Source organism: Triticum aestivum, chromosome 4B, assembly GCF_018294505.1.
Source record: "Triticum aestivum cultivar Chinese Spring chromosome 4B, IWGSC CS RefSeq v2.1, whole genome shotgun sequence".
Taxonomy (NCBI): domain Eukaryota; kingdom Viridiplantae; phylum Streptophyta; class Magnoliopsida; order Poales; family Poaceae; genus Triticum; species Triticum aestivum.
In genome coordinates this window covers 253,472,741-253,493,168 of record NC_057804.1, presented here as the reverse complement: position 1 = coordinate 253,493,168, position 20,428 = coordinate 253,472,741, and the positions used below count along the sequence as shown (strand labels likewise).

The 20,428-nt window shown below is 45.0% G+C and overlaps 1 long non-coding RNA gene across 4 annotated transcripts; it reads right to left on the bottom strand.

Moving 5' to 3' along the window:
• Positions 1–324: 324 nt before the first annotated feature.
• LOC123091940 (uncharacterized) lies at positions 325–5,705 on the bottom strand. Of its 4 annotated transcripts, none has more exons than XR_006443877.1 (8): positions 4,795–5,705; positions 4,328–4,494; positions 3,875–3,971; positions 3,222–3,581; positions 2,759–2,972; positions 1,875–1,920; positions 1,126–1,217; positions 325–611 (listed from the first exon to the last, which is right to left on the bottom strand). It is a non-coding gene; the product is annotated as an uncharacterized lncRNA (long non-coding RNA). The 4 variants fall into 4 exon arrangements; XR_006443876.1 differs by having other exon boundaries at positions 2,759–2,911; XR_006443879.1 differs by having other exon boundaries at positions 2,759–2,911; positions 3,875–3,960.
• Positions 5,706–20,428: the final 14,723 nt, after the last annotated feature.

Sequence of the window (20,428 nt, the reverse complement as noted above, 5' to 3'; positions counted from 1 at the left end):
GAGGAGGTCGTAGACGTCACTGTGATCATTTTGCAGCCTGGAGAGCAAGAATCCATGGTTTTTATATGCCTTGTCCAGCTGCTAGAGTAGATGACATGGAAACGTCATCTCTACCATCTCGATGGCTTAGACCCAGGGAGCTGGATGTTCATCTCGGCCCTCCCCAGCTTCCATCAATGGATTTTTATCGTCAGGGTTAAAGACTGAGAGGCCCCATGCATGTTCACAAAAACACAATTTTGACAAATTATCTCTATTGTAAAATTGAGGGACTAACTCATTATTCGAGAGAACTGGTCGTACATGAAGCATCAAGAACACACGTGCAAAAATCTAATTCTAACTGAATTTAGTTTTCAGTTGGCATTTCGTCAACCAATCAAGTGCACCTATTATTATTTGGCTGACAAAAATATGAACACCAAACATGCCATCATCATTATCCAATTCAAGGATGTCTATGAATCAGACATGAAATATTTGGAGCATGGAATAAAAAACAGCACACTGTCTTCTTGTGTAGATGCACAATAGATGCACTCCTTCAAATAGAGATCAATTTTCAGCTGAAACAATAGATGCACTCTTTCAAATATGCATCATAGTAGGTCCTACAAAAATCACAAGAAATTAGAGGATGCAACTTGACTGCCTTCTATATCATTTGGAGGACAAAAGAAGCTAGAAAAATTGTGATGAACCACCAATCCCTGTTAAAATTAACTATCATTCCCCTGTGATATATGGATATATCAATCAAGAGAGAGGGAGTGGGGGGGGGGGGTATCCCAGGAAACACTTTGGAAACGTAAGCTTTTAAACTGGTAGTCAACTTACTGTTAACATGTAAGGTTGCCTCATTTCTGAAAAACACAAATCCACCCTAAATTTTCACATGAATAAAATGTAGATCTTCTCTTCTATCAAGATATTACATGTCTGGTATCTTCTTGTTGGAACTGCTACCATCATTTGCTTGTTCTCATAAAGAATTCGATCCATAGTATGCCAAGAAGTTATGAAAAATTGTAATTTCTTCAAAGAATAAAATACATTGCAGAAATAAAATACTCTATCAGAGAGTTGGCAGGCGAGGTAGTAGGGACAAGAAGAGCAAGAACTAACTTTGAGAGGAGATGGGCAGACTCCTGCGTCATGCCCTGGCTGACCCCTACGCTTACGCCATGCCTCCTCTATCCATTCCTCATTCCTCTGTGCTGTGATAGAAATTCAGAATGGCAAATAAAAGTATTCTTAGATTGCAGCCTTAATTTCTTATCCTTTAGTAGATGCACATTTGATTCTATTCTTAGATTGCAGCCTTAATTTCTTATCCTTTAGTAGACGCACATTTGATTCCGAAGGAAGAAGACGGGAAATATTCATATAGCAAGAAATAGTAAAAAGATGTTCTTTCAAACTTGCATGGCTATTTGTTTTTTCTGTAAACATGCCAATCTACTGCCATCTCACTGGCCTTAATTGCTTAACTTTTCATAGATGCAAATTTGATTTTGAGCAAGTAGAGAAGCAATATACGATAGCATACATCAAGAAAGAGTAGAAGAATGTTCTTTTCAGCATATATATATATATATATATATATACGACTATAATTTTTTTCCTGTAAATACACTGATGTACTACCATCTCATTACAAATTATGTATCGTGCCAAGGAAAAATCATTTTACTTTTCAGCATATATATATATATATGATCATACGGTAGTCACACATATAAGCAGCACCACAAAAACAAACACACAAACACGACACCTGGAAAAATCAGGAACAGAGGAATTAATACGACAATAAGCAGTAACCAAATAGGGTAGAAAAGTGCAGTGCTTAGAAAAGAATGACAAGGACAAACCTTGACCAAAGGAACATAGAAGGAGCAACCTTAGAGATTCTAGAGCCTGCAAAATAAAAGGAAAGGAAGGTTAGCCAAACAAGCCAGTCTGGTCAATACCTAGCACAACAACAAATCAAAGACAACCTAGCTTTGCATGGCAGAAATTTCAAGTAAGAGAAAAAATATATAATATGATATCTAACTGTGCGAATACATTAGGAAATACCACTTCCAAATTAGAGCGCACCATTCCCCAAAACTCGAGGACTCAATATTCAAAAACTACACATCATGATAGTCAGTTGTTCTACAGTAGAAAGCTAAATAACACCTAGGTTGTGTATTATCTCATCACACAAAGAATGTAAATCATCACTCCATAAGATCAAGATTTACTATTTATTCTACTTCTGCCCCCAACGCATGAAAATGCAACTCCATTTGGAATCTGCTCTCTAGTCAAGTATTTTCTTAAGCAAATAGGCACATAGCAAAAAACCAAACTAGACTCCCGCCTCCATAGATGCTTCACAGATTGTTGTTTACCAATTCTAGTTCTCCTTGAAACATCAAGCATAATTGGCTACTGATTCATTTCTAAAATAGAAGTGCACCAAAAAATAACTATTTGAAATTACAAATAGGGATAGGCCAATAGATGACCTCTTAATTCCATAGGAATCGTAAAATCCCAAAAAATCCGTACAATTATCATTTTATAAATGTTCGCACCTTAAAGTTAACAATCTCCTCAAATTAGCATACAGGGCTAACATAAACTTAAGCAAGACTGTTCAAATGATCATGGTACATGGTGGATTTATCAAAATTGATATTTGGCTGGAAGTGGCTATGTTCTACAGATATTCTGAAGCTCATTTTCAGTAGTCAAATAAATCGACCTGCTACAGCCGCCTCCAGCGGCCCACCAACACCCACGACAGGCCACCATGGACGACGCGCACCTGATTCCACCAGGAAGCCAATCCTGTACCATCGCTAGTGTGCGCGCGCCTGAAGTGCACAGTGAGGCAGATCTTCCCTTCGTGGTATGTCTGCATCAATATCCCATCCACAACAATAATCACTGCCAAGAATGATTATCACCTGACAACACTATTTTCAACAAGTGTCATGGTGGCAATTCACAGAACAATCCAACATAAATAAAGAAGCTGCAACCATAGTGTGAGAATTGGAAGGGAATACTGAAGCGAACATGGGCGAAAAGAAATACACAACTGAACCGGAGACAATGAAAGTAGACCACTCCAAAATATTAATAAACCTATAGTCGTTAATGTGGAAACTAAATCTCATTGAGGTGGAGATGACTCATAACCTGCAATGAAAAGAAGAGCTCACCTGCACATTGGGACCCTCGATGTAGCCATGGAAGGCCAGCCATACAAAGTGGTGCTTCGATGCGAAAACTCAAGGCAACCGTGGCAAGGCCCCATCGAACAACGCCTCATTTCCTTTTACTCCACCTATTTCCCATAACTTAGATTCATAATCAAATATTTAGGTGCAATAAAAATTTTTGTCCGGTTATAAGTTAAAACTGAGGAAATTAAATACTAATTAGAATCTGAGACACATCAAACCAAGGAAATCGATCTGCAAGATGCCCTTGTAGCGCAAGACAACTCCTCCCTTAACCAATCCATAGACGACAGCTCATTCGTCGCTACTTGTTGGCGCATTCAGACTTCTCCTTTCCCTCTATGACAGAAAATCAACATGTGAACATAAGAATCAAAATAAGAGAAGGAACAAGCAGTACTCCAGATGTACAACAAGCGTGCGCGTATAAGCTATTATATGTCCATATGAATGTGCGAAAAACATGGGGCTCTAAACTATAAATCAATTATTAACTAATAATGTTACTTTTGCGACTCCATTGCTTCACATGTCCTTATTTCAGGACAACATGTCATGCATATTTAGAAACCACGACATATATATCAACCGCACTAATATGGCAAACAATTAGCTAACCCTGGCATATTTACCTTTCGCCCATGGTTGTGATCTTTTCACATTAATCTCCAATACTGAATCATCCACGATCTTAATGGATCCTTTAAAGGGGCCATGACTGGATTCATACTTGAACATATGGGACAACAAATGGGAGGAGGGGTGTTAACTTGAGCAGTGAAGGGAAGAATATAATGGCAGAATTAAATTTGTCAAATTCCGATGCAGTAGAACATCCCACTAGATGATTTCTGTCATTGCACCTAATAACAGAAAAAAGTAGGAACCCAATTGTGCAAAATTAGGTGTTAAGTAATTTTTCTATGCTCGAAATACCGTGCAACATGGTCTGATGCAATTTTGATACAAAGTAGTACAAAACTAACTACTGCAAAACTATGAGTTGAACACCTAAACTTTGAGTTTCAGTTGGAGAAGTTCTCGTAGCAAAAAAATATGCAAATCATATAGCATTATTTCCTTACCATGTACTTAGCATCAATAAAAGGACTATTGACAGCCACAACTTCAATAACATCTCTACTAGAGCATTGATGCCTCTTCTCAAATCCTCAATGACTGAATGATCATTAATTTCTTCAATCCTCATAACTAAATATTTCTTGTGTCTATATGTCACTTGACTCACTCCCTGGCCAGCACAGTAGCAACATCAACAGGTCAACCGCAGCAAGCAAAAAAGTCAGTATACAACAAAGCATATCTTCGTAGCTTCATAGAAGATACAAACATTATACAAATATTACAACAAAGCATCAACATCAGGCCATCAGCAGCCCAACACCCAGACAAAGCACCGAGCAACAAGCCAGCAAGTACGCACATAATAAGAAAGGACACACGCAACACAGCAATAGCAAGCACGCACACATCACACGTGTAATAAGCAGGGCAAGAAGACCAAGAAGAGCAGTGATTCAGAGGAAGTTACCTCGCTGGGGACGGGATTCCTGGCGGCAGTGGTGGAGTTGAGTCGGGGCGGAGATGGAGGTCACTCGAGGCGGCGCCAAAGGCGACTCCAGGCGGCAGTGGTGGCGTGGCCATGCAGGCACCCTCGATCCAATCCACCGCCCTGCTCTTGTCAATGGGGCGACCCATCATCACCTCATACTGACTGCAGCTCTTGTAATGTTGTGGCACCTGCGGCTGCTCTTCGATGGTGAGCCTCCTCCCATGATGGGTGTGGAGGCAGCGGCTATGCTCACGGTGAAGTAGAGGCATGCCGATCTGCCTCCTTGGCTGGCATCCACACCTCTCCTCCTTCTCCGGCCGATGACGCCCAGCTGGTCTCCTCCTTCCGCGGCTTCCTCGTGACCTAGGGTGGATAAGGACCTCGGGGAGGCGGTGGACCTCATCGAATGCGGTGGCGGAGCTCCTGGGGCTGCGGGAAGGAGGGAGAGGGGAGGGGCGCGGGCACCTATGTTGACGAGGAAGTGAGGAGGGAGGATTGTGGTAGCTGCGGGTTTGGGGCTAGCTGGCTAGGGTACGTTCGGCCGTGCGCTCCCTCCATTGCCCCCTGACCTTCTTGATTCCTCTTCTCCGCCTTTGCCTTCTTCTCCTCTCCCGAGGACTCGCCACGGCTCTCTGGCCCTGCCCTTTGAACTGGTGCGCGAACGGACAAGGCAAAGTTCGGGTGGGGTGGAAAAGGCGGGGCTCGGCGTGGAGCATGTGAGGACTGAGGAGGAAGAGCTCGGGGCGGACATAAACACAGGAGAAAGAGCTCGTACCAGGGATGGAGGACAGATGCGGGTGGGGCGGAGGCTAGGGTTCGTGCGGCTGAGACGAGTGAGGGAGGAAGGAGGCGGGGGCGTGCGGCTGTGGGGTTTGGGCGACCAATGGGCTTTTCGGGATGAATGACCAATCGTACTGTTTCACTCCGCACCCAGCCAACACATCGCGACCCCATCGACGAAGCGCCCCACTCGTCGTACACACGTGAAAGAAACAGCAAGGTGAAACACACAGTGAATATCTAACGGATGAGGAGAGATGAGGTGAGATTTTTACCCCGATCTGACGGCCATGAATGGCCCAATCGGGGGAGCCTCCTGAAGGTGAGTTGGCTAGCCTCATTATTGTTTTAAATTGCTCGCTAGTTGATTATGCCATTGATATGAGTAAATATGAGACCTAGATGTTATTTTGAATGTGGTTAGTTCATAATCTTTGCTGAAAACTTGAATGATGGCTTTACATATTTGCAACAACAAGAGCAAATAGACTTTGTAAAAGTTTTTCTTTATCACTTTCAGTTTGTCAACTGAATTGCTTGAGGACAAGCAAAGGTTTAAGCTTGGGGGAGTTGATATGTTTTCTTTATCACTTTTAGTTTGTCAATTGAATTGCTTGAGGACAAGCAAAGGTTTAAGCTTGGGGGAGTTGATACGTCTCCATCGTATCTACTTTTCCAAACACTTTTGCCCTTGTTTTGGACTCTAACTTGCATGATTTGAATGGAACTAACCTGGACCGACTATGTTTTCAGCAGAATTGCCATGGTGTTATGTTTGTGCAGAAATAAAAGTTCTCCGAATGACCTGAAACTTCACGGAGAATATTTTTGGAATTAATAAAAAATACTGGCAAAAGAATCAAGACCAGGGGGCCCACACCCTGTCCACGAGGGTGGGGGACGCGCCTGCCCCCCTTGGGCGCGCCCCCTGTCTAGTGGGCCCCCTGAGGCTCCACCGACCTCAACTCCAACTCCATATATTCACGTTCGGGGAGAAAAAAATCGGGGATAAGGATTCATCACGTTTTACGATACGGAGCCGCCGCCAAGCCCTAATCTCTCTCGGGAGGGCTGATCTGGAGTCTGTTCGGGGCTCCAGAGAGGGGAATCCGTCTTCGTCATCATCATCAACCATCCTCCATCACCAATTTCATGATGCTCACCGCCGTGCGTGAGTAATTCCATCGTAGGCTTGCTGGACGGTGATGAGTTGGATGAGATTTACCATGTAATCGAGTTAGTTTTGTTAGGGTCTGATCCCTAGTATCCGTTATGTTCTAAGATTGATGTTGCTATGACTTTGCTATGCTTAATGCTTGTCACTAGGACCCAAGTGCCATGATTTCAGATCTGAACCTATTATGTTTTCATGAATATATGTGAGTTCTTGATCCTATCTTGCAAGTCAATAGTCACCTACTATGTGTTATGATCCGGCAACCCCGAAGTGACAATAATTGGGACCACTCCTGGTGATGACCGTAGTTTGAGGAGTTCATGTATTCACCAAGTGTTAATGCTTTGGTCCGGTACTCTATTAAAAGGAGACCTTAATATCCCTTAGTGTCCAATAGGACCCCACTGCCACGGGAGAGTAGGACAAAAGATGTCATGCAAGTTCTTTTCCATAAGCACGTATGACTATATTCGGAATACATGTCGACATTACATTGATGAACTGGAGCTAGTTTTGTGTCACCCTATGTTATAATTTTTGCATGAGGAAACACTTCTGACATAATTATCCATCACTGATCCAATGCCTACGAGCTTTTCACATATCGATCTTTGCTTAGTTACTTTATCGTTGTCGCTGTTACAATTACTACAAAACTGCTATTGTTACTTTTGCCATTGTTACGTTACTTCCATATTACTTTGCTACTAAATACTTTCTGCAGATATTAAGTTTTCTAGGTGTGGTTGAATTGACAACTCAACTGCTAATACTTGAGAATATTCTTTGGCTCCCCTTGTGTCGAATCAATAAATTTGGGTTGAATACTCTACCCTCAAAAATTGTTGCGATCCCTTATACTTGTGGGTTATCAGCTGGCCGGCCGGCAGCTGGGCCGATTGGCCCGGGTTTTTTTGGGGGGTTTCCCATTTCTTCTTTTTTGTTTCTGTTTTGTTTGTATTTCTCTTTTATTTATATTTCTTTTCTATTTTCATCCATTTTAAATATATAGGCCTTTCTATAAAAGCACGGTTCCTTCACCAAAAATACCTAAACATTTATTGGCACGCCCAAAACATTTTAGTTTTAGGATTTGAATTTTTTTATGTTTGACAAAATCTCAATTTTGAATTCGAATCATTTTGAACTAACGTGAGATTAGCAATAGTATCAGAGGTGACCTGACATCATTAGCGTAGGTTTACTGTAGCATAATTATCCGGGCATTACAAATCTCCTCCACTACAAGAAATCTCGTCCTGAGATTTAGGAGGTAGAAGGAAACAGTGCAGGGTATTCTTCGCGTAGATGATCCTCACGTTCCAAGTGGCTTCATCTTCAGAATGGTGCGACCACTGGATTTTGAGGAACTTGATCACCTTCTGACAAGTGCGGCATTCAGCTTGGTCGAGAATGCGAATCGGATGCTCTTTATAGGAGAGGTCCTCTTGCAACTTGAGCACTTCATGATCCACTGCTCGGATTGGGTCCTTGAAGTAGCGACGGAGTTGTGACACGTGGAACACATCGTGAACCTGAGAAAGGTTCGGCGGAAGCTCCAGTTGGTATGCCACTTTTCCACGCCTTTCCTGAATAGTGAAAGGACCAATTTAGCGAGGAGCTAGCTTGCCCTTGATCCCAAAGCGGTGAGCACCCTTCATTAGTGTGACTCGAAGATAAGCCTTCTCGCCAGGTTGATAGACCATGTCTTTATGATGACGGTCATACTGACTCTTCTGACATGACTGAGCAGTCTTGAGATTCTCGCGAATAATGCGGACTTGTTCTTCGGCATGTTGGATAATATCCGGACCGAAGAGTGGACGTTCCCCAGTTTCTGACCAGTTCAAAGGGGTTCGGCACTATCTTCCATATAACACTTCGGAGGGGGGCATCTTCAGACTAGCTTGGTAGTTATTATTATAAGAGAACTCAGCATACGTGAGAATTCCTCCCATTTCTTGCCGAAGGAAATAACACAAGCTCGAAGCATGTCTTCAAGAACTTGGTTGACGCGTTCAACTTGCCCTTGCGACTGAGGATGAAAAGCAGTGCTGAAAGACAGATGAGTTCCCATAGCTTCTTGGAAACTTTTCCAGAATCTTGAAGTGAATAAACTGCCACGGTCTGAACTGATTACTAGAGGAATACCATGAAGTGAAACAATTCTGTACATGTAGAGGGTTGCCAGCCAACTAGCAGTAATAGTTTCTTTGACGGCCAGAAAATGTGCAACTTTAGAAAGCCAGTCAATGACGACTAGAATAGCATCATTACCTTTCTGCGATTTGGGAAATCCAGTGACGAAGTCCATTTCAACATGGTCCCATTTCCATTCTGTAATAGAGACAGGTTGCATAGTTCCAACATGCCTTTGATGTTCTGCTTTGATACGATGGCAAACGTCACACTCAGCAACATAACGAGCAATGTCTTGCTTCATATTAGACCACCAGAATCTCTAACAAATGTCTTGGTACATCTTGGTGCTACCGGGATGAATAGACAAAGGTGTATCATGAGCTTCTTTCATAACCTCTCGAGTCTTATCTAGGTTATATTTTGAAGGGACCACTAGGCAACCTCTAAAGAACAAAGCGCCAGTATCATCAATAGTGAAGAACGAGGGCTTTCCTTCTTCGAGGTAGCGCTTAATCTTGTGGGCCTAAGAGTCATACTTCTGTAGCATCTTGATGCTTTCCACAAGATCTATAATAGCAACCAGGGTATTGAGAGAACCCTAGGAAACAATGTGGAGGTTCCTTTTGCGGCACTCAGGAGGAGGGGGAGCGAGAGCACTAGGAGGAACAATATGGAGGTTCAAGCTTTCTGAATTCTTCAGCAAGCAAGGGTTGAACCTTGTGAACCTAGAGGTGGTTGCAATATGACTTGCGGCTCAAGGAATAAGCCATTACATTAGCCTTGCCTGGGGTATATGAAATACCCCAAGTTAAAATCTGCAATAGTCTCCATCCATCTCTGCTGACGGAGGTTCAGGTCTAGTTGAGTAAATAGATACTTCAGACTTTGGTGGTCGGTGAAGATCTCTCAACGATTACCACGAAGGTAATGTCGCCACTATTTCAGTGCATGTATAACAGCCACAAGCTCGAGGTCGTGAACTGGATAGTTCTCTTCGTGAGGGTGCAACTAACGAGAGGCATAAGCAATCACTTTGCGCTCTTGCATTAGGACAGCGCCTAAGCCTTCACGTGAATCATCGCAATAAATGACGAAGTCCTTCTTTGTATCAGGTGGAGCAAGCACTAGGGCAGAAGTCAACTTGTCTTTGAGCGCCTGGAAACTTTCCTGACACTTTTCCGTCCACTCGAACTTGACGCCCTAATGCAACAGGTTAGTCAGAGGTCTAGCAATCTTGGAGAAGTTCTCGACGAATCGATGGCAATAGTTGGCGAGTACGAGAAAACTTGTGACTTGCTTGACATTCTTCGGAGGAGTCCAATCAAGAATAGCCTGAAGTCGCTCGGGGTTGACAGCAATACCATCCTGGGAGATGACATGCCCAAGATAGGTTACTTCGGGAAGCCAGAATTCACACTTGGAGAACTTGGCATAGAGTTGATGCTCTCTAAGCTTTTCCAGAACAAGACGAAGATGTTCAGCATGGTCTTCTTCATTCTTGGAATATACAAGGATATCTTCTAGATAAACCATGACAAACTTGTCGAGGTATTCCATGAAGATATAGGATCATACAAGAGAAGGTAGCCGGAGCATTGGTTAAGCCAAAAGACATGACGGTGTACTCGTATGAACCATAGCGAGTCAAAAAAGCAGTCTTTGGGATATTCTCTTCATGAACACGGATCTGGTGGTAACCCAACCTCAAGTCGAGTTTAGAGAACACTGACGAACTAGCCAGTTGATCATATAGATCATTCATTCGAGGAAGAGGATATTTGTTCTGAATGGTAGCTTGGTTAATAGGACGATAGTCTTGGACCAATCGGTTTGTCCCATCCTTGTTCTTGACAAAGAGAGAAGGTGCTCCCCAAGGAGAGCAACTTGGGCGAATGAACCCACTTCATACAGATTTGTCGATCTCCTCCTTAAGCTCAATGAGTTCATGTGGCGGCATCTTGTAGGGCAGGTTTGGCTATAGGAGTGGTGCCTAGTTTCAAATCAATGATGAATTCGACAGCTCTAGCAGGGGGGGTCCCTAGAAGTTCTTCAGGAAAAACATCAAGGAACTCGCGCACGACGGGAATTTTTTCAATGCCCTCGAGTGGTGTAGCATTCAATGCATTCAATGCATAAAGCCTTGCCTCGACATTCTAAACCAGATGAGCCTTGTAGCTTATAATTTCATCGGAAGGGTGTAGCAGATGGACGGTCTTAGTGGTGCAAACTATTGAAGCAGTATGCGCTTTCAACCAATTCATACCCAAAATGAGATCAATGCTACAGGACTTCAGTACGATGGGAGAGACAAGGAATTCCAGTCCTTCGATTTCAACAGGAACATTGTGACTAACCATAGAGGTTTGACATTGGCCCGCAGGGGTGGGTACCACTAGTGGAGTGTTCATCTCTTCGTATTTAATCCCATGCATGAATGCAAACTCAGCTGATATGAACGAATGTGATGCACCTGTATCAAATAAAATGGATGCTGGTACTTAATTTACGAGGAGTGTACCCATCACAGTAGCAGGTTGGTCCTGAGCTTCACTCAGATCAACGTGGTTGGCATGAACACGACCAAAAGGCTTGGCATTGTTGTTGCGAGGCTGATTGTTTCCACGGCTAGCTGCTGGAAGGGCCAGTTGATTCTGTTTCTGGTTGCATTCCCTAGCACCGTGGCCTGGTTGACCACACCTAAAGCACAAACCATTGTTGGGAGTGGGAGTAGGAGCTCGTGGTGGTGGAGCTGGAAGTCTTGGCTGCCTAGGTGGTGGAGGAGGCAGACGCGATGCAGCATAAGACTGTCTTGGAGCAGGTGCAGTTGGTTGGCACATGTTGTTGGGAATCCAGATCCTACGCTTCTGGGAGGATAGGCCCGAAGATGAGCTCATGTCACGGTTGTGCCTGGGAGAGCTCTGGTGTTCCTGTAGAACAGTTTTGACATTGATGGCATTGTTCACCAAGGTGGCGAAATCAGCAAAGTCATGCACTAGCAATGCGAGCTTGATGTCAGCTTGTAGTCCATCACGGAACTTCTCCTGTCTGCGAGCATCAGTTACAATGTCCTCTTCAGCATAGCGGGATAAGTCCAGAAACTCCCGCTGATAAGCCTCCATAGTTTTGTTGGCCTAGGTGAGGTTGTGGAACTCACGCTTCTTCCGGTCCATGATTCCCTGAGGAATGAAGCGGGCACGGAAAGCAACTTGGAAGTCTGGCCAGGTGATGATTGTTCCAGGTGGCAGAGTACGCATGTGGCTGTCCCACCATTGAGCAGCATGTCCTTTCAGGAAGAAGGAAGCAAAGGTGACGTAGCTGGCAGGGGCTACATCAGCAGACTTCATCTCATAGGTGATGTCGTGGAGCCAGTCATCAGCATCCAGAGACTGAGTTGAGCTGCGGTAGATAGTTGGGTTGAGGCGCATGAAATCCTACAGAGTTACTGGGGTTGGCTTTTGGTTCACATTGGGGCGAGGAAACTGAGCCATAATATTCTCCATGAACTAACGGTTCAGCTTGAACTGTTGGATCATACCAACCATGTACTCAAACGGTGGTGGGGTGTCTCCACCACGACCACGACCGCACGGTCTAACCATCCTGCAAATATATAACAGGGGTAGTTCAGCATTGAGAAATTTGCATAGACAAGAGTCATTCATGATGAAACATGCATAATGAAAAGAGCACGATAGATACTACATAGTAGTCAGCATAACATACAAAAGGGGTCGGGCATAAAGTTCAGTACACAGAGTGCAGTACATAGACTAAGTCATCATAGGCAGCACGCAGGCTCGCGGCGAATGCACCTAATACTAATAAGCAAGACTGCATCAGTCCCTGGAGGAACTATAGAGGAAGTAGTAGCCTGATAGCTGGTAGTGACGCGATGGATTGTCCTCCACATCAGCAGCCTGGGGTCCACGGATACTCTGGTGTAGAACCCGACGCTCAGGTGGCAGAAGAGGACCAAGTGCGGGAGCGTAGCATCCCACATCTGGCCAACCGACACCGTGGGGCATCATGATCATGGCTGGGTAGATCGCAGAATGTGGCAGCTGTCCAGATCGGACAAAGGGGTGCAACAGCGTTAGAGCACTGCAAAGGTGCTGACGGGTGGTGTACAACTCGTGGCGAAGAGCTCGGTTAGCTCGATCCAGCCCATCAGCATGTAGAACCAGGTTCTGATGGTCGAAGGGCTCTCGTGTGATGGTAGAGTAGGCAGCAGTGTAGTATCCCTCTTCACCAACATCAGATGCGATAGCAATGTGCCTAAAAGAGGAAGTGTCCAACGCCCGGTACTCTTCATGAAGACATGTCAGAGCAGCATAAGCAGCATCATGGACTGTCGTACCGATGGTCACTCCAACACCATGAGCGGTGTGCAGCACAGTAGTGGAGTCATACTCCCGAGAGTAGAGGTGTACGATGGCACGGTACTGCTCCTGGTTAAAGTCCTAGAACTGATCGTACATGGTGTACTCAGGGTGCCAACAATATCCCAAATAGGTCATCATCTTAGCTAGCGCAGTAGGTGATCCTGAAGCACCAATGGCCATCATGTGGCGCACAACCTGCCTCGTGGGTTCCATCTGAAAACAAAGATGTTTCAATGGAGTCAAATGACAATGTGGGTATTATTCAAAATACTATTCTAAGGAACAACAATGGCTTATTCAACTTTGGGGTGAATGTGGTCATAGGATCCTAATGTTAGCGTTAGTAAATTCGTTTAACCCGAGTAGAAGAGAGTTCAGAGCCCCAGAGTAAAGGTCGAGGAGTAAAAGATCCTAATACCACCCAATGCCGACGTGGGCCCGTAAGACACACAACCATGTTAGTAAAAGTTTTTTTAGTGACTAGACTCGACTTCGGCCAAGGAGTGTGGAAGGGGGGTTCCTACAGGCAGTCTGCTCTGATACCAACTTGTGACGCCCTTGATTCAATTGTAGACTAATCATGCACACAAATGTGTACGATCAAGATCAGGGACTTACGGGAAGATATCACAACACAACTTTAAAATTAAAATAAGTCATACAAGCATCCTATTACAAGCCAAGGGCCTCAAGGGCTCGAATACAAGTGCTCGAACATAAATGAGCCAGCGGGAGAAACAATATCTGAGTACAGACATAAAGTTAAGCAAGGTGCCATAAGATGGCTAGCACAAACTGGGATACAGATAGAAAGAGGTGCGGGCCTCCTGCCTGGGATCCTCCTAAACTACTCCTGGTCGTCTGCGGCCTGAACATAGTGGTAGGCACCCTCGGTGTAGTAGGGGTCATCGTCGACAATGGCGTGTGGCTCCTAGGCTCTAGCATCTAGTTGCGACTTCTGGGAAGAAGAGGAAAAGGGGGAAAAGAGGGATCAAAGCAACCGTGAGTACTCATCCAAAGTACTCACAAGCAAGGATCTACACTACATATGCGTGGGTATATGTGTGACGAGGCAATATCGGTGGACTGAACTGCAGAATGCCAGAATAAGAGGGGGATAGCTAGTCCTATTGAAGACTACGCTTCTGGCAGCCTCTATCTTGCAGCATGTAGAAGAGAATAGATGGTAAGTTCACCAAGTATCATCGCATAGCATAATCCTACCCGACAATCCTCCTCTCATCACCCTGTGGGAAAGCGATCACTGGGTTGTCTCTAGAAATTGTCTGGGTGTGTTTTATTAAGTATCCGGTTCTAGTTATCATAAGGTCAAGGTACAACTCCAGGTCGTCCTTTTACCGAGGGACATGGCTATTCGAATAGATAAACCTCCCTGTAGGGGTGCACCACATAACCCAACACACTCGATCCCTCTGGTCTGACACACTTTCCTGGGTCATGCCCGGCCTCAGAAGATCAACACGTCGCCGTCCTACCTAGGCACAACAGAGAGGTCAGCATGCTGGTCTAAATCCTATGCGTGCAGGGGTCTGGGCCCATGGCCCATTGCACACCTGCATGTTGCGAACGTGGCTGGTGAGCAAACCTAGCCTCCCTTATACAAGAGCAGGCGTTCCAGTCCAACCCGGTGCATGCCACTCGGTCGCTGACGTCAAGAAGGCTTCAGCTGATACCACAACATCGAGTGCCCATAATTGTTCCCGCGTAGTTGGTTAGTGCGTATAGGCCAGTGTCCAGACTCAGATCAAATAACAAGATCTCGTTAAGCGTGTTATTTTGATGTAACCGCGGATGCCGACCAGGGCCAGGCCCACCTCTCGACTAGGTGGTCTCAACCTGCCCTGTCGCTCCGCCACAAAGTAACCATCAGGGGGCTATCGGGAACCCAGGCCCATCACTACCTGGATGGAACCAACTGCCCCTTCAGCCCCCATCTCTGAAACACTTGCGGGTACTCTACAAGCCGACCCGACTTTAGTCACCATCTGAATAGTATGTATGTATAGTATATACCCGTGATCACCTCCCAAGTGATCATAGCACGATAGTATAGCATGGCAGACACACGAGAATGTAGGTCCATAGATGATAAACTAGCATCCTATACTAAGCATTTAGGATTGCAGGTAAGGTATCAACAACTGTACCAACAATGACAGGATATGCAACAGAATAGGATAAACCTAAATAGTAACATGCTACACTACTCTAATGCAAGCAGTAGAGGGAAGGAATAGGCGATATCTGGTGATCAAGGGGGGCTTGTCTGGTTGCTCTGGCAAGAAGAGGGGTCGTCGACTCCGTAGTCGACCGGGGAAGCGGCGGCGGCGGCCTTGTTGTCTACCGAAGAGAAGAGGAGGAAGAAACAATAAATATAATGCAAACATAAGCATGACGATGCATGAGGTGACAACGAGCAGTGCTAAGTGTGCGCTAACGCGATAGAAGGTGATACCGGTAAAGGGGGGAAACATCTGAGAAAGTATTCACGATGTTTCACGTTTTCAGACAGATGAACTGGAGGTGAAATGTTGCATGTTCGCTATGCTAGGGATGTGTGGCTAAAGAATGGGCTGCATATTCGGATTCGTCTCGTTGTTCTGAGAAACCTTCATGTACAAAGTATTTTCATCCGAGTTGCGGTTTATTTTATATTAATTTTTAAAGTTTTAATTCATTTTAGAATCAACAGAATTAGTTTAATTAAAAATTAATTTTATGACGTCATCATGATGTCAGCATGACTTCAGCGGTCAACTATGACCGTTGACTGGTCAAACTGACCCGTGGGTCCCTGATCTTGATCGTACATATTTGCGTGCTTGATTAGTGTATGATTGAATCGGGGGCGTCACACATGGCATGGTATATGTGATGAATTCCATACATTTTGCAAAGGTAGCATAGTAATATCATCGCAAGAGAAGAAAAATCCAATAACCATCATCTTGTCATCTATGCCATAAGTGCAAATGGGATTTATGTTAGTGCATCATGCATAGGTACTATGTTGAGATTGTAATGATGTTATATGGGAGATCTCACTCATAGCATATGACAAGTTTAAGGGATTGTCAAACATGACGTGCCCGGTAGAATATTCACATAATATCCTATGGAGCATAGCATCACAACTAGGCAATTCGACATGCTCGTCATCATATTCATCATAAATAGGTGGCACATCTAAGCATGTAGAAAACATAGTATGTAGTGAATCCATAAGGTGGTCATCATCATGCAAGAAATCGATGTGAAGATAGTCCACTAGTGGGACAAGCGAAGCACCATCACCTATGTTACCTTTGGAGTTCTACTCATGTGGTGTAGGTGAGGTATCATGACGGAACCATGTGGGGGTGCATCATCGTCCACCATGGCATCGTCGTCGCCATTGGAGGTATGGACTCGTCGAGGGTAGGCACGTCGTCATGTATGAGACCTAGCACCAAAGAATAAAACACACTCAGAGTAGAGGTTAAGTCATTACAAATCATAGTGGTCTCACATGCCCTCTCAACTACCTCACTCACTAAGTGTTGTGTCTCACCCACTCCCACTAGGATGCACTCATTCATATGGTTGGTGGAGTCACTCAAATGGCTCTCAATTTCACATAAGATGTGTGGCATGCTCTCGTGTGTGGGGCTAGTGGTGAACACACTCATCCTCTCATAGGAAATGCACTCAATGTAATATATAGTGGAGTCACTCATCTCACTCATGGGGTGGTGGCTCTCCTCACATGGAAAATGGGGCATCTCGTCATATGTGGGTTTCGGAGAGATATAGGTGCAAATGTCTCCATGCTCAACTCCTATCGTATCCCTTATTGAAGGGATGGTCCCACGATCAACCTCCGCATCCGTAACGCCTCCAAATATGAATGCCGTAGGATGTGGCAAATCATCGCTCTCCTACGAGGCCAAAGATAAGGTCTCATGTGCGGTGTCATAGCTCGACTCGGAGTAAGATTCCCATTAGGGTGTCGTGTTCATGTTATTGAAGAGGTTTGTGCTTGTTGCCGTGGCCGAAGGGGGTGGCCCTTGCTCGATCATCTTGTCGCCATCTTGTATGAAGCCCACATGATGTGGCACCTCGTAGCTCGTCTCCATGACCGAAGGGAATTTCCCATGCTTGGTCATCTTCCTTGAGGGGCTTCTGAAGATGGAAGTGTCGCCCTCACTTGTAGGTGGCCGCCTTGGAGTTGATGATGTCAATGTAGGCATACTCGTGGGAAGTAGGCGAAGATGTCGTACGTCCAAAGGTGAGGATGCCTTGAGAACACTTGGCGAAGATGTCGAAGTTGTGGTGGTAGCCATAGCTTCCTCTTGGTGGTGACGTTGTTGTGTTTGAACTTTTAGTCGATGTCTCTCTTCGTCATCATGCACATGTGGCTTGCGGGTTTCTTGGCGGTCATCTCGAAGATGACGACGGTGCTGCGTGGTACTTTCATCATGTGCCCGCTCCAAAGATTTGCGACTTGAGCATCTCCATGATGAGGACATCCCAACCATGGGCACTGCACCACTAACCATCAGCAGTCCAATCACAAGAAGTCGCGCAATGCAAATACATGATCAGATGAATGCTAACTTAATTAAGTCTATCGTTTGACCTTGAAAACATGGTTGTGCCTTCACCTCCTAGGTTGTTGGTTGAACTCAGGTGCGGTATCGAAGAAGGCCAAACACATTTCAATCTGTGCAAAACAATGTTTTATGGCGAAGAAACAAAGTTAGGAATTCATGAACAAATGAGTTGTCTGCCAAACAAACATTGTTCCAATTCTGACGAAACAATGTTTTTCACGAGTTTGGATATCCCAACTTGCGAAAGGTTCGAACTCGAGTTTGCTGCTGAAGGAAACATTGTTCCACTCCAGTGAACAATGTTTGGTCGGGAACTACCAACCACCTCCAACGAGAGTTTTCCAGAAGCTACCTCATTAAGTCTCTAAGCCATTTAGTCAAACCAAAGTTGGTTCTCTTTCACACCTATCCAGGGGGGTTGCCTCGATTATAAATAGGCTAGCTCTTCCCTTTGTTGGGGATTTTTGCCAATTCTATCAAAAACCAAACACATAAACTCCTCCTGAGATTGGAGAGCTCTTGTTACCCTTATTCTCGTGATTCCTTGAGAAATTTCTCCTAGTTCGTGCTCCATGACTAGATCGTGTTGTGTGCCTTAGAGTTCATGGTTTCCCTTACAGATTGCACCTATCCCATGCTCCACGACTTGAGCGTGGTTGTGTGGGGTAGTATTTGCGGGTTGTGGATCGGCGAATGTTCGTATTGCAAGCTTCGGTGAGCATCCTCCTCGTCGTGTCATAATCTCTTAGTTTCCTTTTTTGGCTACTTGCAGCTAGTTATCCCCATCCATTTATCGATCCCACGTCGTGAAGATCGGACCTCCCGTTGAACACCCTCTTCTCCGAATATGGTGTCGCATCGTCTGGTATTCGGAGCAAGGTTTACATGGTAGGATCTGTATCTTTGTTGCTAGATCTATCCTTTTTAGTTTGTTATGTGTAAGACTGGAAAATAGTCCTTCGTTTGAAACGTAAAAAATTGTTAAAGATTTAGTAAGTCACCGAATGGCTGACCAGATCTCGCCGTATCATGACAGTCAGTTTTCGGCTTTCTCTATTGAGGTGCTTGACCAAACATACCAGAAACACAATCATAGTAGTTCTCCCTTTACTACCATAGCCGAACAACCGGAACGTAAGGTAGCAAACACAGGAGTCGGGCAACCCAACTATTGACCAAAGACATGATTCGGAGCTGATGCATATAATGCCAAGCTCAGGATGCCGAAGTGTGCTACAAAGTTGTTCGTACTTTCGTTTAGTGGCTCATAAGTGGCCATATAGAGCCCTTGGCAATGGATGTCGAGGTATGTGTGACAACTGGAGAGACGGACTACAGTTTTATAAATGAAGTAGATACCAAAAATATGTCGCTACTAAAATCTTATTGACACGTCAAGACGTGATCTTACAGGGGATACCCTAAACACCAAAATCATTTACATGCCGAGGGGCTAATAACAAGGAGAAAATCTCAATAGAGGTCTTTTTTAAATAAGGTTTAGTCCGAAGAGTCCTTTGGATGTCCTGCCGCACGTCTGTGCCGCTTTTGTCATGTAGAGAGAGGTTCCTTGAAGGAAACGGTCTTCTGTTTGCTGGACAAAACCGGGCCATGAGTGAGCCCTTGCAAGTCCGTAGGATACATGGGCTTGAATGCACCTGTGGTAAAAAGGTAAGCATAAAAATGGTAGAAGATTATATAGGGTTGAGCCGCACTATAGATCTTCCCGTATTGCGCCTCTGCCAATGCCCAAGGTATTTGGAGCACATAATGGTGCCTGCGTGGTACCAGTTCCACTGTTGTGCGTGGCGATTGGCGGAAGTGAAATTGCTAGTCTAACTATGGATGTACCGAGCTGCTAGCTTGCGGGACAGTCCGGAATCTTTTAAGAGGATCCGGTAGTTTGGTGACCGACGAGGTGTGCGGCTTAGAGTGGCCGCTCTGTACCTCGGCTGCAAGAGCTGCGGTGTGCTCCTCTGTGCGGAGGGAGCATTCCGTGTTTCCATTCATTGTTATAACGCCACATGGACCGGGCATTTTGAGCTTTAAGTACGCATAGTGTGGCACCGCATTGAATCGAGCAAAAGCGGTCCATCCGAGCAGTGCGTGATAGCCGCTTCTGAAGGGTACTATATCGAAGATCAAGTCTTCACTGCGGAAGTTATCGGACGAGCCGAAGACAACTTCCAATGTTATGGTGCCTGAGCAGCGGGCCTCTACGCCAGGTATTACTCTTTTAAAGGTAGTTTTCGTGGGCTTGATTCTTGACGGATCGATACCCATTTTGCGGACGGTGTCCTGATAAAGTTGGTTAAGGCTGCTACCACCGTCCATGAGGACTCGCGTGAGATGGAACCCGTCGATGATTGGATCAAGGACCAAAGCTGTCGTTCCTCCATGATTGATACTGGTCCGGTGGTTCTTTTGATCGAATGTGATCGGGCAAGCCGACCATGGGTTGAATTTTGGGGCGACTGGCTCTACGGTGTAGACGTCCCTTAATGCGCGCTTGCATTCGT